At 51.4% G+C, this 27,653-nt stretch overlaps 4 non-coding genes across 4 annotated transcripts; all 4 read left to right on the plus strand.

Annotated features, from left to right (window-relative positions):
- Positions 1-1,108: 1,108 nt before the first annotated feature.
- On the plus strand, positions 1,109-1,180 carry TRNAD-GUC (transfer RNA aspartic acid (anticodon GUC)). The gene has a single exon. It is a non-coding gene; the product is annotated as a tRNA-Asp (tRNA).
- Positions 1,181-11,353: 10,173 nt separating this feature from the next.
- TRNAD-GUC (transfer RNA aspartic acid (anticodon GUC)) lies at positions 11,354-11,425 on the plus strand. Its single transcript has one exon. It is a non-coding gene; the product is annotated as a tRNA-Asp (tRNA).
- Positions 11,426-21,580: 10,155 nt separating this feature from the next.
- TRNAD-GUC (transfer RNA aspartic acid (anticodon GUC)) lies at positions 21,581-21,652 on the plus strand. The gene has a single exon. It is a non-coding gene; the product is annotated as a tRNA-Asp (tRNA).
- Positions 21,653-24,508: 2,856 nt separating this feature from the next.
- Positions 24,509-24,580, plus strand: TRNAD-GUC (transfer RNA aspartic acid (anticodon GUC)). Its single transcript has one exon. It is a non-coding gene; the product is annotated as a tRNA-Asp (tRNA).
- Positions 24,581-27,653: the final 3,073 nt, after the last annotated feature.

Below are 27,653 nucleotides of genomic sequence, written 5' to 3' on the forward strand. Positions count from 1 at the left end.
ACCTGTTAGCTTTATCCCTAATTATAACTCTCACTCTTTCCCTGCATCTAACCCTAGCTCTAATCCCATCATTAACCTCGGTCCGGGCACACGCGTGAACCCTTACTCTCATCTCAGCCTCTCCTGGTGATACATCACACCTGGGATCGTTTGCTCCCTGTGGGCTGTGGGAAATTTGCTACCAGCACGCCCTGGAAGTGGGGCTCATTCCGCTGCAACGGGAGGTCTTCCCAGGACGCGTCACAGCTCAACGCAAGAGCTCCTGGGTTTCGAAGGCTCTTGCAGCAAGCCTTCACAAAGCAGCAGGGAGCGCCGTTCCAGATGGGAAACTTGAGACTGGATGTCCAGAAAAGCAAGACGTCAGAAGCGAAACCTTTTTCCTGCAGGGTGTGGCATACCATCCGCTTGCTCATTGCGACAGAGGTGGCACTAATGAAGGAAGAGGTCAACGTTACGTTCTTCTTTAAAATGCAAGGCCAGGAAAAGTGGCAGCGGTGGGATTTGAACCCACGCCTCCGAAGAGACTGGAGCCTTAATCCAGCGCCTTAGACCGCTCGGCCACGCTACCTCCCTGCTAGTCGCCGAAAGCGGAACTTGACCCGTTGCCCGGCCCGCTTTAGTGCTTTGCCTTTTCTCCTTGGAAAGTCTGGAGACAGGCAGTGGAAGGGCAGGCAAACTGTCAGGTGCGCAGAGGAGGGGAGACCATGAGGCAAGGTGGGAGATGGGGGCAAGAAGTGAGAAAAAAACTAATCGCAAGCTAGGGCAGGATTCGGAAAGTGAAGCCGAAAAGGGGCTTAGCATGCAGCCCAGGGGTTTCTTTGACTGTCCTAAGCCCACAGGGACTTTGCCGTCCTCAGCTCATGAGACTTGAGATGGGTAGCTTGATTTGCTGAGGAAATGCGGGATGACAGATTCAACTCTGGAGTCAAACATAGCCCGGAACTATCGCCTTAAACTGAGTTTTAAGCCTGGTGCCGATAAAAAGAAAGAAATTAGCCTTAGATCGGGCAAGCCGTTTGACGGGGGAAAATGAGACCCCCTAGGCCATCTAGGTGGTCGCTGGATGCTGTGCAGACATCAGCAGCTGTTCATTTCGTGCCCTCACGTCTCCTCGTTAGTATAGTGGTCAGTATCCCCGCCTGTCACGCGGGAGACCGGGGTTCAATTCCCCGACGGGGAGGTTAAACCTTTTCTGGATTTTTTTTAGTTCTTGACAAATATTCTTGAAGATTAGGCTGAGTCAAGTAGGGAATGGGTGCCAAGAACTGACTCTTTAAGAAAAAAGCACCGGCAACGCTAGTCATCGTACAATATTTGTGCACAATTGCTTACATTAGGCGGCCAGTCCACTTTATTGAGTCCCCCTCAGCACCATTTAGTGCTCCTGTTGTCTGCGAAGTCCAAATTGTAACCCTGAATCAGTTCCTCTTCTGACCCTTTGTATCATGTTACATGACGAGTAATGATCACCTGTTAGCTTTATCCCTAATTATAACTCTCACTCTTTCCCTGCATCTAACCCTAGCTCTAATCCCATCATTAACCTCGGTCCGGGCACACGCGTGAACCCTTACTCTCATCTCAGCCTCTCCTGGTGATACATCACACCTGGGATCGTTTGCTCCCTGTGGGCTGTGGGAAATTTGCTACCAGCACGCCCTGGAAGTGGGGCTCATTCCGCTGCAACGGGAGGTCTTCCCAGGACGCGTCACAGCTCAACGCAAGAGCTCCTGGGTTTCGAAGGCTCTTGCAGCAAGCCTTCACAAAGCAGCAGGGAGCGCCGTTCCAGATGGGAAACTTGAGACTGGATGTCCAGAAAAGCAAGACGTCAGAAGCGAAACCTTTTTCCTGCAGGGTGTGGCATACCATCCGCTTGCTCATTGCGACAGAGGTGGCACTAATGAAGGAAGAGGTCAACGTTACGTTCTTCTTTAAAATGCAAGGCCAGGAAAAGTGGCAGCGGTGGGATTTGAACCCACGCCTCCGAAGAGACTGGAGCCTTAATCCAGCGCCTTAGACCGCTCGGCCACGCTACCTCCCTGCTAGTCGCCGAAAGCGGAACTTGACCCGTTGCCCGGCCCGCTTTAGTGCTTTGCCTTTTCTCCTTGGAAAGTCTGGAGACAGGCAGTGGAAGGGCAGGCAAACTGTCAGGTGCGCAGAGGAGGGGAGACCATGAGGCAAGGTGGGAGATGGGGGCAAGAAGTGAGAAAAAAACTAATCGCAAGCTAGGGCAGGATTCGGAAAGTGAAGCCGAAAAGGGGCTTAGCATGCAGCCCAGGGGTTTCTTTGACTGTCCTAAGCCCACAGGGACTTTGCCGTCCTCAGCTCATGAGACTTGAGATGGGTAGCTTGATTTGCTGAGGAAATGCGGGATGACAGATTCAACTCTGGAGTCAAACATAGCCCGGAACTATCGCCTTAAACTGAGTTTTAAGCCTGGTGCCGATAAAAAGAAAGAAATTAGCCTTAGATCGGGCAAGCCGTTTGACGGGGGAAAATGAGACCCCCTAGGCCAGCTAGGTGGTCGCTGGATGCTGTGCAGACATCAGCAGCTGTTCATTTCATGCCCTCACGTCTCCTCGTTAGTATAGTGGTCAGTATCCCCGCCTGTCACGCGGGAGACCGGGCCCGACGGGGAGGTTAAACCTTTTCTGGATTTTTTTTAGTTCTTGACAAATATTCTTGAAGATTAGGCTGAGTCAAGTAGGGAATGGGTGCCAAGAACTGACTCTTTAAGAAAAAAGCACCGGCAACGCTAGTCATCGTACAATATTTGTGCACAATTGCTTACATTAGGCGGCCGGTCCACTTTATTGAGTCCCCCTCAGCACCATTTAGTGCTCCTGTTGTCTGCGAAGTCCAAATTGTAACCCTGAATCAGTTCCTCTTCTGACCCTTTGTATCATGTTACATGACGAGTAATGATCACCTGTTAGCTTTATCCCTAATTATAACTCTCACTCTTTCCCTGCATCTAACCCTAGCTCTAATCCCATCATTAACCTCGGTCCGGGCACACGCGTGAACCCCTACTCTCATCTCAGCCTCTCCTGGTGATACATCACACCTGGGATCGTTTGCTCCCTGTGGGCTGTGGGAAATTTGCTACCAGCACGCCCTGGAAGTGGGGCTCATTCCGCTGCAACGGGAGGTCTTCCCAGGACGCGTCACAGCTCAACGCAAGAGCTCCTGGGTTTCGAAGGCTCTTGCAGCAAGCCTTCACAAAGCAGCAGGGAGCGCCGTTCCAGATGGGAAACTTGAGACTGGATGTCCAGAAAAGCAAGACGTCAGAAGCGAAACCTTTTTCCTGCAGGGTGTGGCATACCATCCGCTTGCTCATTGCGACAGAGGTGGCACTAATGAAGGAAGAGGTCAACGTTACGTTCTTCTTTAAAATGCAAGGCCAGGAAAAGTGGCAGCGGTGGGATTTGAACCCACGCCTCCGAAGAGACTGGAGCCTTAATCCAGCGCCTTAGACCGCTCGGCCACGCTACCTCCCTGCTAGTCGCCGAAAGCGGAACTTGACCCGTTGCCCGGCCCGCTTTAGTGCTTTGCCTTTTCTCCTTGGAAAGTCTGGAGACAGGCAGTGGAAGGGCAGGCAAACTGTCAGGTGCGCAGAGGAGGGGAGACCATGAGGCAAGGTGGGAGATGGGGGCAAGAAGTGAGAAAAAAACTAATCGCAAGCTAGGGCAGGATTCGGAAAGTGAAGCCGAAAAGGGGCTTAGCATGCAGCCCAGGGGTTTCTTTGACTGTCCTAAGCCCACAGGGACTTTGCCGTCCTCAGCTCATGAGACTTGAGATGGGTAGCTTGATTTGCTGAGGAAATGCGGGATGACAGATTCAACTCTGGAGTCAAACATAGCCCGGAACTATCGCCTTAAACTGAGTTTTAAGCCTGGTGCCGATAAAAAGAAAGAAATTAGCCTTAGATCGGGCAAGCCGTTTGACGGGGGAAAATGAGACCCCCTAGGCCAGCTAGGTGGTCGCTGGATGCTGTGCAGACATCAGCAGCTGTTCATTTCATGCCCTCACGTCTCCTCGTTAGTATAGTGGTCAGTATCCCCGCCTGTCACGCGGGAGTTCAATTCCCCGACGGGGAGGTTAAACCTTTTCTGGATTTTTTTTAGTTCTTGACAAATATTCTTGAAGATTAGGCTGAGTCAAGTAGGGAATGGGTGCCAAGAACTGACTCTTTAAGAAAAAAGCACCGGCAACGCTAGTCATCGTACAATATTTGTGCACAATTGCTTACATTAGGCGGCCGGTCCACTTTATTGAGTCCCCCTCAGCACCATTTAGTGCTCCTGTTGTCTGCGAAGTCCAAATTGTAACCCTGAATCAGTTCCTCTTCTGACCCTTTGTATCATGTTACATGACGAGTAATGATCACCTGTTAGCTTTATCCCTAATTATAACTCTCACTCTTTCCCTGCATCTAACCCTAGCTCTAATCCCATCATTAACCTCGGTCCGGGCACACGCGTGAACCCTTACTCTCATCTCAGCCTCTCCTGGTGATACATCACACCTGGGATCGTTTGCTCCCTGTGGGCTGTGGGAAATTTGCTACCAGCACGCCCTGGAAGTGGGGCTCATTCCGCTGCAACGGGAGGTCTTCCCAGGACGCGTCACAGCTCAACGCAAGAGCTCCTGGGTTTCGAAGGCTCTTGCAGCAAGCCTTCACAAAGCAGCAGGGAGCGCCGTTCCAGATGGGAAACTTGAGACTGGATGTCCAGAAAAGCAAGACGTCAGAAGCGAAACCTTTTTCCTGCAGGGTGTGGCATACCATCCGCTTGCTCATTGCGACAGAGGTGGCACTAATGAAGGAAGAGGTCAACGTTACGTTCTTCTTTAAAATGCAAGGCCAGGAAAAGTGGCAGCGGTGGGATTTGAACCCACGCCTCCGAAGAGACTGGAGCCTTAATCCAGCGCCTTAGACCGCTCGGCCACGCTACCTCCCTGCTAGTCGCCGAAAGCGGAACTTGACCCGTTGCCCGGCCCGCTTTAGTGCTTTGCCTTTTCTCCTTGGAAAGTCTGGAGACAGGCAGTGGAAGGGCAGGCAAACTGTCAGGTGCGCAGAGGAGGGGAGACCATGAGGCAAGGTGGGAGATGGGGGCAAGAAGTGAGAAAAAAACTAATCGCAAGCTAGGGCAGGATTCGGAAAGTGAAGCCGAAAAGGGGCTTAGCATGCAGCCCAGGGGTTTCTTTGACTGTCCTAAGCCCACAGGGACTTTGCCGTCCTCAGCTCATGAGACTTGAGATGGGTAGCTTGATTTGCTGAGGAAATGCGGGATGACAGATTCAACTCTGGAGTCAAACATAGCCCGGAACTATCGCCTTAAACTGAGTTTTAAGCCTGGTGCCGATAAAAAGAAAGAAATTAGCCTTAGATCGGGCAAGCCGTTTGACGGGGGAAAATGAGACCCCCTAGGCCAGCTAGGTGGTCGCTGGATGCTGTGCAGACATCAGCAGCTGTTCATTTCATGCCCTTACGTCTCCTCGTTAGTATAGTGGTCAGTATCCCCGCCTGTCATGCGGGAGACCGGGGTTCAATTCCCGACGGGGAGGTTAAACCTTTTCTGGATTTTTTTTAGTTCTTGACAAATATTCTTGAAGATTAGGCTGAGTCAAGTAGGGAATGGGTGCCAAGAACTGACTCTTTAAGAAAAAAGCACCGGCAACGCTAGTCATCGTACAATATTTGTGCACAATTGCTTACATTAGGCGGCCGGTCCACTTTATTGAGTCCCCCTCAGCACCATTTAGTGCTCCTGTTGTCTGCGAAGTCCAAATTGTAACCCTGAATCAGTTCCTCTTCTGACCCTTTGTATCATGTTACATGACGAGTAATGATCACCTGTTAGCTTTATCCCTAATTATAACTCTCACTCTTTCCCTGCATCTAACCCTAGCTCTAATCCCATCATTAACCTCGGTCCGGGCACACGCGTGAACCCTTACTCTCATCTCAGCCTCTCCTGGTGATACATCACACCTGGGATCGTTTGCTCCCTGTGGGCTGTGGGAAATTTGCTACCAGCACGCCCTGGAAGTGGGGCTCATTCCGCTGCAACGGGAGGTCTTCCCAGGACGCGTCACAGCTCAACGCAAGAGCTCCTGGGTTTCGAAGGCTCTTGCAGCAAGCCTTCACAAAGCAGCAGGGAGCGCCGTTCCAGATGGGAAACTTGAGACTGGATGTCCAGAAAAGCAAGACGTCAGAAGCGAAACCTTTTTCCTGCAGGGTGTGGCATACCATCCGCTTGCTCATTGCGACAGAGGTGGCACTAATGAAGGAAGAGGTCAACGTTACGTTCTTCTTTAAAATGCAAGGCCAGGAAAAGTGGCAGCGGTGGGATTTGAACCCACGCCTCCGAAGAGACTGGAGCCTTAATCCAGCGCCTTAGACCGCTCGGCCACGCTACCTCCCTGCTAGTCGCCGAAAGCGGAACTTGACCCGTTGCCCGGCCCGCTTTAGTGCTTTGCCTTTTCTCCTTGGAAAGTCTGGAGACAGGCAGTGGAAGGGCAGGCAAACTGTCAGGTGCGCAGAGGAGGGGAGACCATGAGGCAAGGTGGGAGATGGGGGCAAGAAGTGAGAAAAAAACTAATCGCAAGCTAGGGCAGGATTCGGAAAGTGAAGCCGAAAAGGGGCTTAGCATGCAGCCCAGGGGTTTCTTTGACTGTCCTAAGCCCACAGGGACTTTGCCGTCCTCAGCTCATGAGACTTGAGATGGGTAGCTTGATTTGCTGAGGAAATGCGGGATGACAGATTCAACTCTGGAGTCAAACATAGCCCGGAACTATCGCCTTAAACTGAGTTTTAAGCCTGGTGCCGATAAAAAGAAAGAAATTAGCCTTAGATCGGGCAAGCCGTTTGACGGGGGAAAATGAGACCCCCTAGGCCAGCTAGGTGGTCGCTGGATGCTGTGCAGACATCAGCAGCTGTTCATTTCATGCCCTCACGTCTCCTCGTTAGTATAGTGGTCAGTATCCCCGCCTGTCACGCGGGAGTTCAATTCCCCGACGGGGAGGTTAAACCTTTTCTGGATTTTTTTTAGTTCTTGACAAATATTCTTGAAGATTAGGCTGAGTCAAGTAGGGAATGGGTGCCAAGAACTGACTCTTTAAGAAAAAAGCACCGGCAACGCTAGTCATCGTACAATATTTGTGCACAATTGCTTACATTAGGCGGCCGGTCCACTTTATTGAGTCCCCCTCAGCACCATTTAGTGCTCCTGTTGTCTGCGAAGTCCAAATTGTAACCCTGAATCAGTTCCTCTTCTGACCCTTTGTATCATGTTACATGACGAGTAATGATCACCTGTTAGCTTTATCCCTAATTATAACTCTCACTCTTTCCCTGCATCTAACCCTAGCTCTAATCCCATCATTAACCTCGGTCCGGGCACACGCGTGAACCCTTACTCTCATCTCAGCCTCTCCTGGTGATACATCACACCTGGGATCGTTTGCTCCCTGTGGGCTGTGGGAAATTTGCTACCAGCACGCCCTGGAAGTGGGGCTCATTCCGCTGCAACGGGAGGTCTTCCCAGGACGCGTCACAGCTCAACGCAAGAGCTCCTGGGTTTCGAAGGCTCTTGCAGCAAGCCTTCACAAAGCAGCAGGGAGCGCCGTTCCAGATGGGAAACTTGAGACTGGATGTCCAGAAAAGCAAGACGTCAGAAGCGAAACCTTTTTCCTGCAGGGTGTGGCATACCATCCGCTTGCTCATTGCGACAGAGGTGGCACTAATGAAGGAAGAGGTCAACGTTACGTTCTTCTTTAAAATGCAAGGCCAGGAAAAGTGGCAGCGGTGGGATTTGAACCCACGCCTCCGAAGAGACTGGAGCCTTAATCCAGCGCCTTAGACCGCTCGGCCACGCTACCTCCCTGCTAGTCGCCGAAAGCGGAACTTGACCCGTTGCCCGGCCCGCTTTAGTGCTTTGCCTTTTCTCCTTGGAAAGTCTGGAGACAGGCAGTGGAAGGGCAGGCAAACTGTCAGGTGCGCAGAGGAGGGGAGACCATGAGGCAAGGTGGGAGATGGGGGCAAGAAGTGAGAAAAAAACTAATCGCAAGCTAGGGCAGGATTCGGAAAGTGAAGCCGAAAAGGGGCTTAGCATGCAGCCCAGGGGTTTCTTTGACTGTCCTAAGCCCACAGGGACTTTGCCGTCCTCAGCTCATGAGACTTGAGATGGGTAGCTTGATTTGCTGAGGAAATGCGGGATGACAGATTCAACTCTGGAGTCAAACATAGCCCGGAACTATCGCCTTAAACTGAGTTTTAAGCCTGGTGCCGATAAAAAGAAAGAAATTAGCCTTAGATCGGGCAAGCCGTTTGACGGGGGAAAATGAGACCCCCTAGGCCAGCTAGGTGGTCGCTGGATGCTGTGCAGACATCAGCAGCTGTTCATTTCATGCCCTCACGTCTCCTCGTTAGTATAGTGGTCAGTATCCCCGCCTGTCACGCGGGAGACCGGGGTTCAATTCCCGACGGGGAGGTTAAACCTTTTCTGGATTTTTTTTAGTTCTTGACAAATATTCTTGAAGATTAGGCTGAGTCAAGTAGGGAATGGGTGCCAAGAACTGACTCTTTAAGAAAAAAGCACCGGCAACGCTAGTCATCGTACAATATTTGTGCACAATTGCTTACATTAGGCGGCCGGTCCACTTTATTGAGTCCCCCTCAGCACCATTTAGTGCTCCTGTTGTCTGCGAAGTCCAAATTGTAACCCTGAATCAGTTCCTCTTCTGACCCTTTGTATCATGTTACATGACGAGTAATGATCACCTGTTAGCTTTATCCCTAATTATAACTCTCACTCTTTCCCTGCATCTAACCCTAGCTCTAATCCCATCATTAACCTCGGTCCGGGCACACGCGTGAACCCTTACTCTCATCTCAGCCTCTCCTGGTGATACATCACACCTGGGATCGTTTGCTCCCTGTGGGCTGTGGGAAATTTGCTACCAGCACGCCCTAGAAGTGGGGCTCATTCCGCTGCAACGGGAGGTCTTCCCAGGACGCGTCACAGCTCAACGCAAGAGCTCCTGGGTTTCGAAGGCTCTTGCAGCAAGCCTTCACAAAGCAGCAGGGAGCGCCGTTCCAGATGGGAAACTTGAGACTGGATGTCCAGAAAAGCAAGACGTCAGAAGCGAAACCTTTTTCCTGCAGGGTGTGGCATACCATCCGCTTGCTCATTGCGACAGAGGTGGCACTAATGAAGGAAGAGGTCAACGTTACGTTCTTCTTTAAAATGCAAGGCCAGGAAAAGTGGCAGCGGTGGGATTTGAACCCACGCCTCCGAAGAGACTGGAGCCTTAATCCAGCGCCTTAGACCGCTCGGCCACGCTACCTCCCTGCTAGTCGCCGAAAGCGGAACTTGACCCGTTGCCCGGCCCGCTTTAGTGCTTTGCCTTTTCTCCTTGGAAAGTCTGGAGACAGGCAGTGGAAGGGCAGGCAAACTGTCAGGTGCGCAGAGGAGGGGAGACCATGAGGCAAGGTGGGAGATGGGGGCAAGAAGTAAGAAAAAAACTAATCGCAAGCTAGGGCAGGATTCGGAAAGTGAAGCCGAAAAGGGGCTTAGCATGCAGCCCAGGGGTTTCTTTGACTGTCCTAAGCCCACAGGGACTTTGCCGTCCTCAGCTCATGAGACTTGAGATGGGTAGCTTGATTTGCTGAGGAAATGCGGGATGACAGATTCAACTCTGGAGTCAAACATAGCCCGGAACTATCGCCTTAAACTGAGTTTTAAGCCTGGTGCCGATAAAAAGAAAGAAATTAGCCTTAGATCGGGCAAGCCGTTTGACGGGGGAAAATGAGACCCCCTAGGCCAGCTAGGTGGTCGCTGGATGCTGTGCAGACATCAGCAGCTGTTCATTTCATGCCCTCACGTCTCCTCGTTAGTATAGTGGTCAGTATCCCCGCCTGTCACGCGGGAGTTCAATTCCCCGACGGGGAGGTTAAACCTTTTCTGGATTTTTTTTAGTTCTTGACAAATATTCTTGAAGATTAGGCTGAGTCAAGTAGGGAATGGGTGCCAAGAACTGACTCTTTAAGAAAAAAGCACCGGCAACGCTAGTCATCGTACAATATTTGTGCACAATTGCTTACATTAGGCGGCCGGTCCACTTTATTGAGTCCCCCTCAGCACCATTTAGTGCTCCTGTTGTCTGCGAAGTCCAAATTGTAACCCTGAATCAGTTCCTCTTCTGACCCTTTGTATCATGTTACATGACGAGTAATGATCACCTGTTAGCTTTATCCCTAATTATAACTCTCACTCTTTCCCTGCATCTAACCCTAGCTCTAATCCCATCATTAACCTCGGTCCGGGCACACGCGTGAACCCTTACTCTCATCTCAGCCTCTCCTGGTGATACATCACACCTGGGATCGTTTGCTCCCTGTGGGCTGTGGGAAATTTGCTACCAGCACGCCCTGGAAGTGGGGCTCATTCCGCTGCAACGGGAGGTCTTCCCAGGACGCGTCACAGCTCAACGCAAGAGCTCCTGGGTTTCGAAGGCTCTTGCAGCAAGCCTTCACAAAGCAGCAGGGAGCGCCGTTCCAGATGGGAAACTTGAGACTGGATGTCCAGAAAAGCAAGACGTCAGAAGCGAAACCTTTTTCCTGCAGGGTGTGGCATACCATCCGCTTGCTCATTGCGACAGAGGTGGCACTAATGAAGGAAGAGGTCAACGTTACGTTCTTCTTTAAAATGCAAGGCCAGGAAAAGTGGCAGCGGTGGGATTTGAACCCACGCCTCCGAAGAGACTGGAGCCTTAATCCAGCGCCTTAGACCGCTCGGCCACGCTACCTCCCTGCTAGTCGCCGAAAGCGGAACTTGACCCGTTGCCCGGCCCGCTTTAGTGCTTTGCCTTTTCTCCTTGGAAAGTCTGGAGACAGGCAGTGGAAGGGCAGGCAAACTGTCAGGTGCGCAGAGGAGGGGAGACCATGAGGCAAGGTGGGAGATGGGGGCAAGAAGTGAGAAAAAAACTAATCGCAAGCTAGGGCAGGATTCGGAAAGTGAAGCCGAAAAGGGGCTTAGCATGCAGCCCAGGGGTTTCTTTGACTGTCCTAAGCCCACAGGGACTTTGCCGTCCTCAGCTCATGAGACTTGAGATGGGTAGCTTGATTTGCTGAGGAAATGCGGGATGACAGATTCAACTCTGGAGTCAAACATAGCCCGGAACTATCGCCTTAAACTGAGTTTTAAGCCTGGTGCCGATAAAAAGAAAGAAATTAGCCTTAGATCGGGCAAGCCGTTTGACGGGGGAAAATGAGACCCCCCTAGGCCAGCTAGGTGGTCGCTGGATGCTGTGCAGACATCAGCAGCTGTTCATTTCATGCCCTCACGTCTCCTCGTTAGTATAGTGGTCAGTATCCCCGCCTGTCACGCGGGAGACCGGGGTTCAATTCCCCGACGGGGAGGTTAAACCTTTTCTGGATTTTTTTTAGTTCTTGACAAATATTCTTGAAGATTAGGCTGAGTCAAGTAGGGAATGGGTGCCAAGAACTGACTCTTTAAGAAAAAAGCACCGGCAACGCTAGTCATCGTACAATATTTGTGCACAATTGCTTACATTAGGCGGCCGGTCCACTTTATTGAGTCCCCCTCAGCACCATTTAGTGCTCCTGTTGTCTGCGAAGTCCAAATTGTAACCCTGAATCAGTTCCTCTTCTGACCCTTTGTATCATGTTACATGACGAGTAATGATCACCTGTTAGCTTTATCCCTAATTATAACTCTCACTCTTTCCCTGCATCTAACCCTAGCTCTAATCCCATCATTAACCTCGGTCCGGGCACACGCGTGAACCCTTACTCTCATCTCAGCCTCTCCTGGTGATACATCACACCTGGGATCGTTTGCTCCCTGTGGGCTGTGGGAAATTTGCTACCAGCACGCCCTGGAAGTGGGGCTCATTCCGCTGCAACGGGAGGTCTTCCCAGGACGCGTCACAGCTCAACGCAAGAGCTCCTGGGTTTCGAAGGCTCTTGCAGCAAGCCTTCACAAAGCAGCAGGGAGCGCCGTTCCAGATGGGAAACTTGAGACTGGATGTCCAGAAAAGCAAGACGTCAGAAGCGAAACCTTTTTCCTGCAGGGTGTGGCATACCATCCGCTTGCTCATTGCGACAGAGGTGGCACTAATGAAGGAAGAGGTCAACGTTACGTTCTTCTTTAAAATGCAAGGCCAGGAAAAGTGGCAGCGGTGGGATTTGAACCCACGCCTCCGAAGAGACTGGAGCCTTAATCCAGCGCCTTAGACCGCTCGGCCACGCTACCTCCCTGCTAGTCGCCGAAAGCGGAACTTGACCCGTTGCCCGGCCCGCTTTAGTGCTTTGCCTTTTCTCCTTGGAAAGTCTGGAGACAGGCAGTGGAAGGGCAGGCAAACTGTCAGGTGCGCAGAGGAGGGGAGACCATGAGGCAAGGTGGGAGATGGGGGCAAGAAGTAAGAAAAAAACTAATCGCAAGCTAGGGCAGGATTCGGAAAGTGAAGCCGAAAAGGGGCTTAGCATGCAGCCCAGGGGTTTCTTTGACTGTCCTAAGCCCACAGGGACTTTGCCGTCCTCAGCTCATGAGACTTGAGATGGGTAGCTTGATTTGCTGAGGAAATGCGGGATGACAGATTCAACTCTGGAGTCAAACATAGCCCGGAACTATCGCCTTAAACTGAGTTTTAAGCCTGGTGCCGATAAAAAGAAAGAAATTAGCCTTAGATCGGGCAAGCCGTTTGACGGGGGAAAATGAGACCCCCTAGGCCAGCTAGGTGGTCGCTGGATGCTGTGCAGACATCAGCAGCTGTTCATTTCATGCCCTCACGTCTCCTCGTTAGTATAGTGGTCAGTATCCCCGCCTGTCACGCGGGAGACCGGGGAGGTTAAACCTTTTCTGGATTTTTTTTAGTTCTTGACAAATATTCTTGAAGATTAGGCTGAGTCAAGTAGGGAATGGGTGCCAAGAACTGACTCTTTAAGAAAAAAGCACCGGCAACGCTAGTCATCGTACAATATTTGTGCACAATTGCTTACATTAGGCGGCCGGTCCACTTTATTGAGTCCCCCTCAGCACCATTTAGTGCTCCTGTTGTCTGCGAAGTCCAAATTGTAACCCTGAATCAGTTCCTCTTCTGACCCTTTGTATCATGTTACATGACGAGTAATGATCACCTGTTAGCTTTATCCCTAATTATAACTCTCACTCTTTCCCTGCATCTAACCCTAGCTCTAATCCCATCATTAACCTCGGTCCGGGCACACGCGTGAACCCTTACTCTCATCTCAGCCTCTCCTGGTGATACATCACACCTGGGATCGTTTGCTCCCTGTGGGCTGTGGGAAATTTGCTACCAGCACGCCCTGGAAGTGGGGCTCATTCCGCTGCAACGGGAGGTCTTCCCAGGACGCGTCACAGCTCAACGCAAGAGCTCCTGGGTTTCGAAGGCTCTTGCAGCAAGCCTTCACAAAGCAGCAGGGAGCGCCGTTCCAGATGGGAAACTTGAGACTGGATGTCCAGAAAAGCAAGACGTCAGAAGCGAACCCTTTTTCCTGCAGGGTGTGGCATACCATCCGCTTGCTCATTGCGACAGAGGTGGCACTAATGAAGGAAGAGGTCAACGTTACGTTCTTCTTTAAAATGCAAGGCCAGGAAAAGTGGCAGCGGTGGGATTTGAACCCACGCCTCCGAAGAGACTGGAGCCTTAATCCAGCGCCTTAGACCGCTCGGCCACGCTACCTCCCTGCTAGTCGCCGAAAGCGGAACTTGACCCGTTGCCCGGCCCGCTTTAGTGCTTTGCCTTTTCTCCTTGGAAAGTCTGGAGACAGGCAGTGGAAGGGCAGGCAAACTGTCAGGTGCGCAGAGGAGGGGAGACCATGAGGCAAGGTGGGAGATGGGGGCAAGAAGTGAGAAAAAAACTAATCGCAAGCTAGGGCAGGATTCGGAAAGTGAAGCCGAAAAGGGGCTTAGCATGCAGCCCAGGGGTTTCTTTGACTGTCCTAAGCCCACAGGGACTTTGCCGTCCTCAGCTCATGAGACTTGAGATGGGTAGCTTGATTTGCTGAGGAAATGCGGGATGACAGATTCAACTCTGGAGTCAAACATAGCCCGGAACTATCGCCTTAAACTGAGTTTTAAGCCTGGTGCCGATAAAAAGAAAGAAATTAGCCTTAGATCGGGCAAGCCGTTTGACGGGGGAAAATGAGACCCCCTAGGCCAGCTAGGTGGTCGCTGGATGCTGTGCAGACATCAGCAGCTGTTCATTTCATGCCCTCACGTCTCCTCGTTAGTATAGTGGTCAGTATCCCCGCCTGTCACGCGGGAGACCGGGGTTCAATTCCCGACGGGGAGGTTAAACCTTTTCTGGATTTTTTTTAGTTCTTGACAAATATTCTTGAAGATTAGGCTGAGTCAAGTAGGGAATGGGTGCCAAGAACTGACTCTTTAAGAAAAAAGCACCGGCAACGCTAGTCATCGTACAATATTTGTGCACAATTGCTTACATTAGGCGGCCGGTCCACTTTATTGAGTCCCCCTCAGCACCATTTAGTGCTCCTGTTGTCTGCGAAGTCCAAATTGTAACCCTGAATCAGTTCCTCTTCTGACCCTTTGTATCATGTTACATGACGAGTAATGATCACCTGTTAGCTTTATCCCTAATTATAACTCTCACTCTTTCCCTGCATCTAACCCTAGCTCTAATCCCATCATTAACCTCGGTCCGGGCACACGCGTGAACCCTTACTCTCATCTCAGCCTCTCCTGGTGATACATCACACCTGGGATCGTTTGCTCCCTGTGGGCTGTGGGAAATTTGCTACCAGCACGCCCTGGAAGTGGGGCTCATTCCGCTGCAACGGGAGGTCTTCCCAGGACGCGTCACAGCTCAACGCAAGAGCTCCTGGGTTTCGAAGGCTCTTGCAGCAAGCCTTCACAAAGCAGCAGGGAGCGCCGTTCCAGATGGGAAACTTGAGACTGGATGTCCAGAAAAGCAAGACGTCAGAAGCGAAACCTTTTTCCTGCAGGGTGTGGCATACCATCCGCTTGCTCATTGCGACAGAGGTGGCACTAATGAAGGAAGAGGTCAACGTTACGTTCTTCTTTAAAATGCAAGGCCAGGAAAAGTGGCAGCGGTGGGATTTGAACCCACGCCTCCGAAGAGACTGGAGCCTTAATCCAGCGCCTTAGACCGCTCGGCCACGCTACCTCCCTGCTAGTCGCCGAAAGCGGAACTTGACCCGTTGCCCGGCCCGCTTTAGTGCTTTGCCTTTTCTCCTTGGAAAGTCTGGAGACAGGCAGTGGAAGGGCAGGCAAACTGTCAGGTGCGCAGAGGAGGGGAGACCATGAGGCAAGGTGGGAGATGGGGGCAAGAAGTGAGAAAAAAACTAATCGCAAGCTAGGGCAGGATTCGGAAAGTGAAGCCGAAAAGGGGCTTAGCATGCAGCCCAGGGGTTTCTTTGACTGTCCTAAGCCCACAGGGACTTTGCCGTCCTCAGCTCATGAGACTTGAGATGGGTAGCTTGATTTGCTGAGGAAATGCGGGATGACAGATTCAACTCTGGAGTCAAACATAGCCCAGAACTATCGCCTTAAACTGAGTTTTAAGCCTGGTGCCGATAAAAAGAAAGAAATTAGCCTTAGATCGGGCAAGCCGTTTGACGGGGGAAAATGAGACCCCCTAGGCCAGCTAGGTGGTCGCTGGATGCTGTGCAGACATCAGCAGCTGTTCATTTCATGCCCTCACGTCTCCTCGTTAGTATAGTGGTCAGTATCCCCGCCTGTATTCCCGACGGGGAGGTTAAACCTTTTCTGGATTTTTTTTAGTTCTTGACAAATATTCTTGAAGATTAGGCTGAGTCAAGTAGGGAATGGGTGCCAAGAACTGACTCTTTAAGAAAAAAGCACCGGCAACGCTAGTCATCGTACAATATTTGTGCACAATTGCTTACATTAGGCGGCCGGTCCACTTTATTGAGTCCCCCTCAGCACCATTTAGTGCTCCTGTTGTCTGCGAAGTCCAAATTGTAACCCTGAATCAGTTCCTCTTCTGACCCTTTGTATCATGTTACATGACGAGTAATGATCACCTGTTAGCTTTATCCCTAATTATAACTCTCACTCTTTCCCTGCATCTAACCCTACCTCTAATCCCATCATTAACCTCGGTCCGGGCACACGCGTGAACCCTTACTCTCATCTCAGCCTCTCCTGGTGATACATCACACCTGGGATCGTTTGCTCCCTGTGGGCTGTGGGAAATTTGCTACCAGCACGCCCTGGAAGTGGGGCTCATTCCGCTGCAACGGGAGGTCTTCCCAGGACGCGTCACAGCTCAACGCAAGAGCTCCTGGGTTTCGAAGGCTCTTGCAGCAAGCCTTCACAAAGCAGCAGGGAGCGCCGTTCCAGATGGGAAACTTGAGACTGGATGTCCAGAAAAGCAAGACGTCAGAAGCGAAACCTTTTTCCTGCAGGGTGTGGCATACCATCCGCTTGCTCATTGCGACAGAGGTGGCACTAATGAAGGAAGAGGTCAACGTTACGTTCTTCTTTAAAATGCAAGGCCAGGAAAAGTGGCAGCGGTGGGATTTGAACCCACGCCTCCGAAGAGACTGGAGCCTTAATCCAGCGCCTTAGACCGCTCGGCCACGCTACCTCCCTGCTAGTCGCCGAAAGCGGAACTTGACCCGTTGCCCGGCCCGCTTTAGTGCTTTGCCTTTTCTCCTTGGAAAGTCTGGAGACAGGCAGTGGAAGGGCAGGCAAACTGTCAGGTGCGCAGAGGAGGGGAGACCATGAGGCAAGGTGGGAGATGGGGGCAAGAAGTAAGAAAAAAACTAATCGCAAGCTAGGGCAGGATTCGGAAAGTGAAGCCGAAAAGGGGCTTAGCATGCAGCCCAGGGGTTTCTTTGACTGTCCTAAGCCCACAGGGACTTTGCCGTCCTCAGCTCATGAGACTTGAGATGGGTAGCTTGATTTGCTGAGGAAATGCGGGATGACAGATTCAACTCTGGAGTCAAACATAGCCCGGAACTATCGCCTTAAACTGAGTTTTAAGCCTGGTGCCGATAAAAAGAAAGAAATTAGCCTTAGATCGGGCAAGCCGTTTGACGGGGGAAAATGAGACCCCCTAGGCCAGCTAGGTGGTCGCTGGATGCTGTGCAGACATCAGCAGCTGTTCATTTCATGCCCTCACGTCTCCTCGTTAGTATAGTGGTCAGTATCCCCGCCTGTCACGCGGGAGTTCAATTCCCCGACGGGGAGGTTAAACCTTTTCTGGATTTTTTTTAGTTCTTGACAAATATTCTTGAAGATTAGGCTGAGTCAAGTAGGGAATGGGTGCCAAGAACTGACTCTTTAAGAAAAAAGCACCGGCAACGCTAGTCATCGTACAATATTTGTGCACAATTGCTTACATTAGGCGGCCGGTCCACTTTATTGAGTCCCCCTCAGCACCATTTAGTGCTCCTGTTGTCTGCGAAGTCCAAATTGTAACCCTGAATCAGTTCCTCTTCTGACCCTTTGTATCATGTTACATGACGAGTAATGATCACCTGTTAGCTTTATCCCTAATTATAACTCTCACTCTTTCCCTGCATCTAACCCTAGCTCTAATCCCATCATTAACCTCGGTCCGGGCACACGCGTGAACCCTTACTCTCATCTCAGCCTCTCCTGGTGATACATCACACCTGGGATCGTTTGCTCCCTGTGGGCTGTGGGAAATTTGCTACCAGCACGCCCTGGAAGTGGGGCTCATTCCGCTGCAACGGGAGGTCTTCCCAGGACGCGTCACAGCTCAACGCAAGAGCTCCTGGGTTTCGAAGGCTCTTGCAGCAAGCCTTCACAAAGCAGCAGGGAGCGCCGTTCCAGATGGGAAACTTGAGACTGGATGTCCAGAAAAGCAAGACGTCAGAAGCGAAACCTTTTTCCTGCAGGGTGTGGCATACCATCCGCTTGCTCATTGCGACAGAGGTGGCACTAATGAAGGAAGAGGTCAACGTTACGTTCTTCTTTAAAATGCAAGGCCAGGAAAAGTGGCAGCGGTGGGATTTGAACCCACGCCTCCGAAGAGACTGGAGCCTTAATCCAGCGCCTTAGACCGCTCGGCCACGCTACCTCCCTGCTAGTCGCCGAAAGCGGAACTTGACCCGTTGCCCGGCCCGCTTTAGTGCTTTGCCTTTTCTCCTTGGAAAGTCTGGAGACATGCAGTGGAAGGGCAGGCAAACTGTCAGGTGCGCAGAGGAGGGGAGACCATGAGGCAAGGTGGGAGATGGGGGCAAGAAGTGAGAAAAAAACTAATCGCAAGCTAGGGCAGGATTCGGAAAGTGAAGCCGAAAAGGGGCTTAGCATGCAGCCCAGGGGTTTCTTTGACTGTCCTAAGCCCACAGGGACTTTGCCGTCCTCAGCTCATGAGACTTGAGATGGGTAGCTTGATTTGCTGAGGAAATGCGGGATGACAGATTCAACTCTGGAGTCAAACATAGCCCGGAACTATCGCCTTAAACTGAGTTTTAAGCCTGGTGCCGATAAAAAGAAAGAAATTAGCCTTAGATCGGGCAAGCCGTTTGACGGGGGAAAATGAGACCCCCTAGGCCAGCTAGGTGGTCGCTGGATGCTGTGCAGACATCAGCAGCTGTTCATTTCATGCCCTTACGTCTCCTCGTTAGTATAGTGGTCAGTATCCCCGCCTGTCATGCGGGAGACCGGGGTTCAATTCCCGACGGGGAGGTTAAACCTTTTCTGGATTTTTTTTAGTTCTTGACAAATATTCTTGAAGATTAGGCTGAGTCAAGTAGGGAATGGGTGCCAAGAACTGACTCTTTAAGAAAAAAGCACCGGCAACGCTAGTCATCGTACAATATTTGTGCACAATTGCTTACATTAGGCGGCCGGTCCACTTTATTGAGTCCCCCTCAGCACCATTTAGTGCTCCTGTTGTCTGCGAAGTCCAAATTGTAACCCTGAATCAGTTCCTCTTCTGACCCTTTGTATCATGTTACATGACGAGTAATGATCACCTGTTAGCTTTATCCCTAATTATAACTCTCACTCTTTCCCTGCATCTAACCCTAGCTCTAATCCCATCATTAACCTCGGTCCGGGCACACGCGTGAACCCTTACTCTCATCTCAGCCTCTCCTGGTGATACATCACACCTGGGATCGTTTGCTCCCTGTGGGCTGTGGGAAATTTGCTACCAGCACGCCCTGGAAGTGGGGCTCATTCCGCTGCAACGGGAGGTCTTCCCAGGACGCGTCACAGCTCAACGCAAGAGCTCCTGGGTTTCGAAGGCTCTTGCAGCAAGCCTTCACAAAGCAGCAGGGAGCGCCGTTCCAGATGGGAAACTTGAGACTGGATGTCCAGAAAAGCAAGACGTCAGAAGCGAAACCTTTTTCCTGCAGGGTGTGGCATACCATCCGCTTGCTCATTGCGACAGAGGTGGCACTAATGAAGGAAGAGGTCAAAGTTACGTTCTTCTTTAAAATGCAAGGCCAGGAAAAGTGGCAGCGGTGGGATTTGAACCCACGCCTCCGAAGAGACTGGAGCCTTAATCCAGCGCCTTAGACCGCTCGGCCACGCTACCTCCCTGCTAGTCGCCGAAAGCGGAACTTGACCCGTTGCCCGGCCCGCTTTAGTGCTTTGCCTTTTCTCCTTGGAAAGTCTGGAGACAGGCAGTGGAAGGGCAGGCAAACTGTCAGGTGCGCAGAGGAGGGGAGACCATGAGGCAAGGTGGGAGATGGGGGCAAGAAGTGAGAAAAAAACTAATCGCAAGCTAGGGCAGGATTCGGAAAGTGAAGCCGAAAAGGGGCTTAGCATGCAGCCCAGGGGTTTCTTTGACTGTCCTAAGCCCACAGGGACTTTGCCGTCCTCAGCTCATGAGACTTGAGATGGGTAGCTTGATTTGCTGAGGAAATGCGGGATGACAGATTCAACTCTGGAGTCAAACATAGCCCGGAACTATCGCCTTAAACTGAGTTTTAAGCCTGGTGCCGATAAAAAGAAAGAAATTAGCCTTAGATCGGGCAAGCCGTTTGACGGGGGAAAATGAGACCCCCTAGGCCATCTAGGTGGTCGCTGGATGCTGTGCAGACATCAGCAGCTGTTCATTTCGTGCCCTCACGTCTCCTCGTTAGTATAGTGGTCAGTATCCCCGCCTGTCACGAGGGAGACCGGGGTTCAATTCCCCGACGGGGAGGTTAAACCTTTTCTGGATTTTTTTTAGTTCTTGACAAATATTCTTGAAGATTAGGCTGAGTCAAGTAGGGAATGGGTGCCAAGAACTGACTCTTTAAGAAAAAAGCACCGGCAACGCTAGTCATCGTACAATATTTGTGCACAATTGCTTACATTAGGCGGCCGGTCCACTTTATTGAGTCCCCCTCAGCACCATTTAGTGCTCCTGTTGTCTGCGAAGTCCAAATTGTAACCCTGAATCAGTTCCTCTTCTGACCCTTTGTATCATGTTACATGACGAGTAATGATCACCTGTTAGCTTTATCCCTAATTATAACTCTCACTCTTTCCCTGCATCTAACCCTAGCTCTAATCCCATCATTAACCTCGGTCCGGGCACACGCGTGAACCCTTACTCTCATCTCAGCCTCTCCTGGTGATACATCACACCTGGGATCGTTTGCTCCCTGTGGGCTGTGGGAAATTTGCTACCAGCACGCCCTGGAAGTGGGGCTCATTCCGCTGCAACGGGAGGTCTTCCCAGGACGCGTCACAGCTCAACGCAAGAGCTCCTGGGTTTCGAAGGCTCTTGCAGCAAGCCTTCACAAAGCAGCAGGGAGCGCCGTTCCAGATGGGAAACTTGAGACTGGATGTCCAGAAAAGCAAGACGTCAGAAGCGAAACCTTTTTCCTGCAGGGTGTGGCATACCATCCGCTTGCTCATTGCGACAGAGGTGGCACTAATGAAGGAAGAGGTCAACGTTACGTTCTTCTTTAAAATGCAAGGCCAGGAAAAGTGGCAGCGGTGGGATTTGAACCCACGCCTCCGAAGAGACTGGAGCCTTAATCCAGCGCCTTAGACCGCTCGGCCACGCTACCTCCCTGCTAGTCGCCGAAAGCGGAACTTGACCCGTTGCCCGGCCCGCTTTAGTGCTTTGCCTTTTCTCCTTGGAAAGTCTGGAGACAGGCAGTGGAAGGGCAGGCAAACTGTCAGGTGCGCAGAGGAGGGGAGACCATGAGGCAAGGTGGGAGATGGGGGCAAGAAGTGAGAAAAAAACTAATCGCAAGCTAGGGCAGGATTCGGAAAGTGAAGCCGAAAAGGGGCTTAGCATGCAGCCCAGGGGTTTCTTTGACTGTCCTAAGCCCACAGGGACTTTGCCGTCCTCAGCTCATGAGACTTGAGATGGGTAGCTTGATTTGCTGAGGAAATGCGGGATGACAGATTCAACTCTGGAGTCAAACATAGCCCGGAACTATCGCCTTAAACTGAGTTTTAAGCCTGGTGCCGATAAAAAGAAAGAAATTAGCCTTAGATCGGGCAAGCCGTTTGACGGGGGAAAATGAGACCCCCTAGGCCATCTAGGTGGTCGCTGGATGCTGTGCAGACATCAGCAGCTGTTCATTTCGTGCCCTCACGTCTCCTCGTTAGTATAGTGGTCAGTATCCCCGCCTGTCACGCGGGAGACCGGGGTTCAATTCCCCGACGGGGAGGTTAAACCTTTTCTGGATTTTTTTTAGTTCTTGACAAATATTCTTGAAGATTAGGCTGAGTCAAGTAGGGAATGGGTGCCAAGAACTGACTCTTTAAGAAAAAAGCACCGGCAACGCTAGTCATCGTACAATATTTGTGCACAATTGCTTACATTAGGCGGCCGGTCCACTTTATTGAGTCCCCCTCAGCACCATTTAGTGCTCCTGTTGTCTGCGAAGTCCAAATTGTAACCCTGAATCAGTTCCTCTTCTGACCCTTTGTATCATGTTACATGACGAGTAATGATCACCTGTTAGCTTTATCCCTAATTATAACTCTCACTCTTTCCCTGCATCTAACCCTAGCTCTAATCCCATCATTAACCTCGGTCCGGGCACACGCGTGAACCCTTACTCTCATCTCAGCCTCTCCTGGTGATACATCACACCTGGGATCGTTTGCTCCCTGTGGGCTGTGGGAAATTTGCTACCAGCACGCCCTGGAAGTGGGGCTCATTCCGCTGCAACGGGAGGTCTTCCCAGGACGCGTCACAGCTCAACGCAAGAGCTCCTGGGTTTCGAAGGCTCTTGCAGCAAGCCTTCACAAAGCAGCAGGGAGCGCCGTTCCAGATGGGAAACTTGAGACTGGATGTCCAGAAAAGCAAGACGTCAGAAGCGAAACCTTTTTCCTGCAGGGTGTGGCATACCATCCGCTTGCTCATTGCGACAGAGGTGGCACTAATGAAGGAAGAGGTCAACGTTACGTTCTTCTTTAAAATGCAAGGCCAGGAAAAGTGGCAGCGGTGGGATTTGAACCCACGCCTCCGAAGAGACTGGAGCCTTAATCCAGCGCCTTAGACCGCTCGGCCACGCTACCTCCCTGCTAGTCGCCGAAAGCGGAACTTGACCCGTTGCCCGGCCCGCTTTAGTGCTTTGCCTTTTCTCCTTGGAAAGTCTGGAGACAGGCAGTGGAAGGGCAGGCAAACTGTCAGGTGCGCAGAGGAGGGGAGACCATGAGGCAAGGTGGGAGATGGGGGCAAGAAGTGAGAAAAAAAACTAATCGCAAGCTAGGGCAGGATTCGGAAAGTGAAGCCGAAAAGGGGCTTAGCATGCAGCCCAGGGGTTTCTTTGACTGTCCTAAGCCCACAGGGACTTTGCCGTCCTCAGCTCATGAGACTTGAGATGGGTAGCTTGATTTGCTGAGGAAATGCGGGATGACAGATTCAACTCTGGAGTCAAACATAGCCCGGAACTATCGCCTTAAACTGAGTTTTAAGCCTGGTGCCGATAAAAAGAAAGAAATTAGCCTTAGATCGGGCAAGCCGTTTGACGGGGGAAAATGAGACCCCCTAGGCCAGCTCGGTGGTCGCTGGATGCTGTGCAGACATCAGCAGCTGTTCATTTCATGCCCTCACGTCTCCTCGTTAGTATAGTGGTCAGTATCCCCGCCTGTCACGCGGGAGACCGGGCCCGACGGGGAGGTTAAACCTTTTCTGGATTTTTTTTAGTTCTTGACAAATATTCTTGAAGATTAGGCTGAGTCAAGTAGGGAATGGGTGCCAAGAACTGACTCTTTAAGAAAAAAGCACCGGCAACGCTAGTCATCGTACAATATTTGTGCACAATTGCTTACATTAGGCGGCCGGTCCACTTTATTGAGTCCCCCTCAGCACCATTTAGTGCTCCTGTTGTCTGCGAAGTCCAAATTGTAACCCTGAATCAGTTCCTCTTCTGACCCTTTGTATCATGTTACATGACGAGTAATGATCACCTGTTAGCTTTATCCCTAATTATAACTCTCACTCTTTCCCTGCATCTAACCCTAGCTCTAATCCCATCATTAACCTCGGTCCGGGCACACGCGTGAACCCCTACTCTCATCTCAGCCTCTCCTGGTGATACATCACACCTGGGATCGTTTGCTCCCTGTGGGCTGTGGGAAATTTGCTACCAGCACGCCCTGGAAGTGGGGCTCATTCCGCTGCAACGGGAGGTCTTCCCAGGACGCGTCACAGCTCAACGCAAGAGCTCCTGGGTTTCGAAGGCTCTTGCAGCAAGCCTTCACAAAGCAGCAGGGAGCGCCGTTCCAGATGGGAAACTTGAGACTGGATGTCCAGAAAAGCAAGACGTCAGAAGCGAAACCTTTTTCCTGCAGGGTGTGGCATACCATCCGCTTGCTCATTGCGACAGAGGTGGCACTAATGAAGGAAGAGGTCAACGTTACGTTCTTCTTTAAAATGCAAGGCCAGGAAAAGTGGCAGCGGTGGGATTTGAACCCACGCCTCCGAAGAGACTGGAGCCTTAATCCAGCGCCTTAGACCGCTCGGCCACGCTACCTCCCTGCTAGTCGCCGAAAGCGGAACTTGACCCGTTGCCCGGCCCGCTTTAGTGCTTTGCCTTTTCTCCTTGGAAAGTCTGGAGACAGGCAGTGGAAGGGCAGGCAAACTGTCAGGTGCGCAGAGGAGGGGAGACCATGAGGCAAGGTGGGAGATGGGGGCAAGAAGTGAGAAAAAAACTAATCGCAAGCTAGGGCAGGATTCGGAAAGTGAAGCCGAAAAGGGGCTTAGCATGCAGCCCAGGGGTTTCTTTGACTGTCCTAAGCCCACAGGGACTTTGCCGTCCTCAGCTCATGAGACTTGAGATGGGTAGCTTGATTTGCTGAGGAAATGCGGGATGACAGATTCAACTCTGGAGTCAAACATAGCCCGGAACTATCGCCTTAAACTGAGTTTTAAGCCTGGTGCCGATAAAAAGAAAGAAATTAGCCTTAGATCGGGCAAGCCGTTTGACGGGGGAAAATGAGACCCCCTAGGCCATCTAGGTGGTCGCTGGATGCAGTGCAGACATCAGCAGCTGTTCATTTCGTGCCCTCACGTCTCCTCGTTAGTATAGTGGTCAGTATCCCCGCCTGTCACGCGGGAGACCGGGGTTCAATTCCCCGACGGGGAGGTTAAACCTTTTCTGGATTTTTTTTAGTTCTTGACAAATATTCTTGAAGATTAGGCTGAGTCAAGTAGGGAATGGGTGCCAAGAACTGACTCTTTAAGAAAAAAGCACCGGCAACGCTAGTCATCGTACAATATTTGTGCACAATTGCTTACATTAGGCGGCCGGTCCACTTTATTGAGTCCCCCTCAGCACCATTTAGTGCTCCTGTTGTCTGCGAAGTCCAAATTGTAACCCTGAATCAGTTCCTCTTCTGACCCTTTGTATCATGTTACATGACGAGTAATGATCACCTGTTAGCTTTATCCCTAATTATAACTCTCACTCTTTCCCTGCATCTAACCCTAGCTCTAATCCCATCATTAACCTCGGTCCGGGCACACGCGTGAACCCTTACTCTCATCTCAGCCTCTCCTGGTGATACATCACACCTGGGATCGTTTGCTCCCTGTGGGCTGTGGGAAATTTGCTACCAGCACGCCCTGGAAGTGGGGCTCATTCCGCTGCAACGGGAGGTCTTCCCAGGACGCGTCACAGCTCAACGCAAGAGCTCCTGGGTTTCGAAGGCTCTTGCAGCAAGCCTTCACAAAGCAGCAGGGAGCGCCGTTCCAGATGGGAAACTTGAGACTGGATGTCCAGAAAAGCAAGACGTCAGAAGCGAAACCTTTTTCCTGCAGGGTGTGGCATACCATCCGCTTGCTCATTGCGACAGAGGTGGCACTAATGAAGGAAGAGGTCAACGTTACGTTCTTCTTTAAAATGCAAGGCCAGGAAAAGTGGCAGCGGTGGGATTTGAACCCACGCCTCCGAAGAGACTGGAGCCTTAATCCAGCGCCTTAGACCGCTCGGCCACGCTACCTCCCTGCTAGTCGCCGAAAGCGGAACTTGACCCGTTGCCCGGCCCGCTTTAGTGCTTTGCCTTTTCTCCTTGGAAAGTCTGGAGACAGGCAGTGGAAGGGCAGGCAAACTGTCAGGTGCGCAGAGGAGGGGAGACCATGAGGCAAGGTGGGAGATGGGGGCAAGAAGTGAGAAAAAAACTAATCGCAAGCTAGGGCAGGATTCGGAAAGTGAAGCCGAAAAGGGGCTTAGCATGCAGCCCAGGGGTTTCTTTGACTGTCCTAAGCCCACAGGGACTTTGCCGTCCTCAGCTCATGAGACTTGAGATGGGTAGCTTGATTTGCTGAGGAAATGCGGGATGACAGATTCAACTCTGGAGTCAAACATAGCCCGGAACTATCGCCTTAAACTGAGTTTTAAGCCTGGTGCCGATAAAAAGAAAGAAATTAGCCTTAGATCGGGCAAGCCGTTTGACGGGGGAAAATGAGACCCCCTAGGCCAGCTAGGTGGTCGCTGGATGCTGTGCAGACATCAGCAGCTGTTCATTTCATGCCCTCACGTCTCCTCGTTAGTATAGTGGTCAGTATCCCCGCCTGTCACGCGGGAGTTCAATTCCCCGACGGGGAGGTTAAACCTTTTCTGGATTTTTTTTAGTTCTTGACAAATATTCTTGAAGATTAGGCTGAGTCAAGTAGGGAATGGGTGCCAAGAACTGACTCTTTAAGAAAAAAGCACCGGCAACGCTAGTCATCGTACAATATTTGTGCACAATTGCTTACATTAGGCGGCCGGTCCACTTTATTGAGTCCCCCTCAGCACCATTTAGTGCTCCTGTTGTCTGCGAAGTCCAAATTGTAACCCTGAATCAGTTCCTCTTCTGACCCTTTGTATCATGTTACATGACGAGTAATGATCACCTGTTAGCTTTATCCCTAATTATAACTCTCACTCTTTCCCTGCATCTAACCCTAGCTCTAATCCCATCATTAACCTCGGTCCGGGCACACGCGTGAACCCTTACTCTCATCTCAGCCTCTCCTGGTGATACATCACACCTGGGATCGTTTGCTCCCTGTGGGCTGTGGGAAATTTGCTACCAGCACGCCCTGGAAGTGGGGCTCATTCCGCTGCAACGGGAGGTCTTCCCAGGACGCGTCACAGCTCAACGCAAGAGCTCCTGGGTTTCGAAGGCTCTTGCAGCAAGCCTTCACAAAGCAGCAGGGAGCGCCGTTCCAGATGGGAAACTTGAGACTGGATGTCCAGAAAAGCAAGACGTCAGAAGCGAAACCTTTTTCCTGCAGGGTGTGGCATACCATCCGCTTGCTCATTGCGACAGAGGTGGCACTAATGAAGGAAGAGGTCAACGTTACGTTCTTCTTTAAAATGCAAGGCCAGGAAAAGTGGCAGCGGTGGGATTTGAACCCACGCCTCCGAAGAGACTGGAGCCTTAATCCAGCGCCTTAGACCGCTCGGCCACGCTACCTCCCTGCTAGTCGCCGAAAGCGGAACTTGACCCGTTGCCCGGCCCGCTTTAGTGCTTTGCCTTTTCTCCTTGGAAAGTCTGGAGACAGGCAGTGGAAGGGCAGGCAAACTGTCAGGTGCGCAGAGGAGGGGAGACCATGAGGCAAGGTGGGAGATGGGGGCAAGAAGTGAGAAAAAAACTAATCGCAAGCTAGGGCAGGATTCGGAAAGTGAAGCCGAAAAGGGGCTTAGCATGCAGCCCAGGGGTTTCTTTGACTGTCCTAAGCCCACAGGGACTTTGCCGTCCTCAGCTCATGAGACTTGAGATGGGTAGCTTGATTTGCTGAGGAAATGCGGGATGACAGATTCAACTCTGGAGTCAAACATAGCCCGGAACTATCGCCTTAAACTGAGTTTTAAGCCTGGTGCCGATAAAAAGAAAGAAATTAGCCTTAGATCGGGCAAGCCGTTTGACGGGGGAAAATGAGACCCCCTAGGCCAGCTAGGTGGTCGCTGGATGCTGTGCAGACATCAGCAGCTGTTCATTTCATGCCCTCACGTCTCCTCGTTAGTATAGTGGTCAGTATCCCCGCCTGTCACGCGGGAGACCGGGGTTCAATTCCCGACGGGGAGGTTAAACCTTTTCTGGATTTTTTTTAGTTCTTGACAAATATTCTTGAAGATTAGGCTGAGTCAAGTAGGGAATGGGTGCCAAGAACTGACTCTTTAAGAAAAAAGCACCGGCAACGCTAGTCATCGTACAATATTTGTGCACAAT

This window comes from Ambystoma mexicanum, chromosome 1p (genome assembly GCF_040938575.1).
Source record: "Ambystoma mexicanum isolate Mex_15411 chromosome 1p, UKY_AmexF1_1, whole genome shotgun sequence".
NCBI lineage: Eukaryota > Metazoa > Chordata > Amphibia > Caudata > Ambystomatidae > Ambystoma > Ambystoma mexicanum.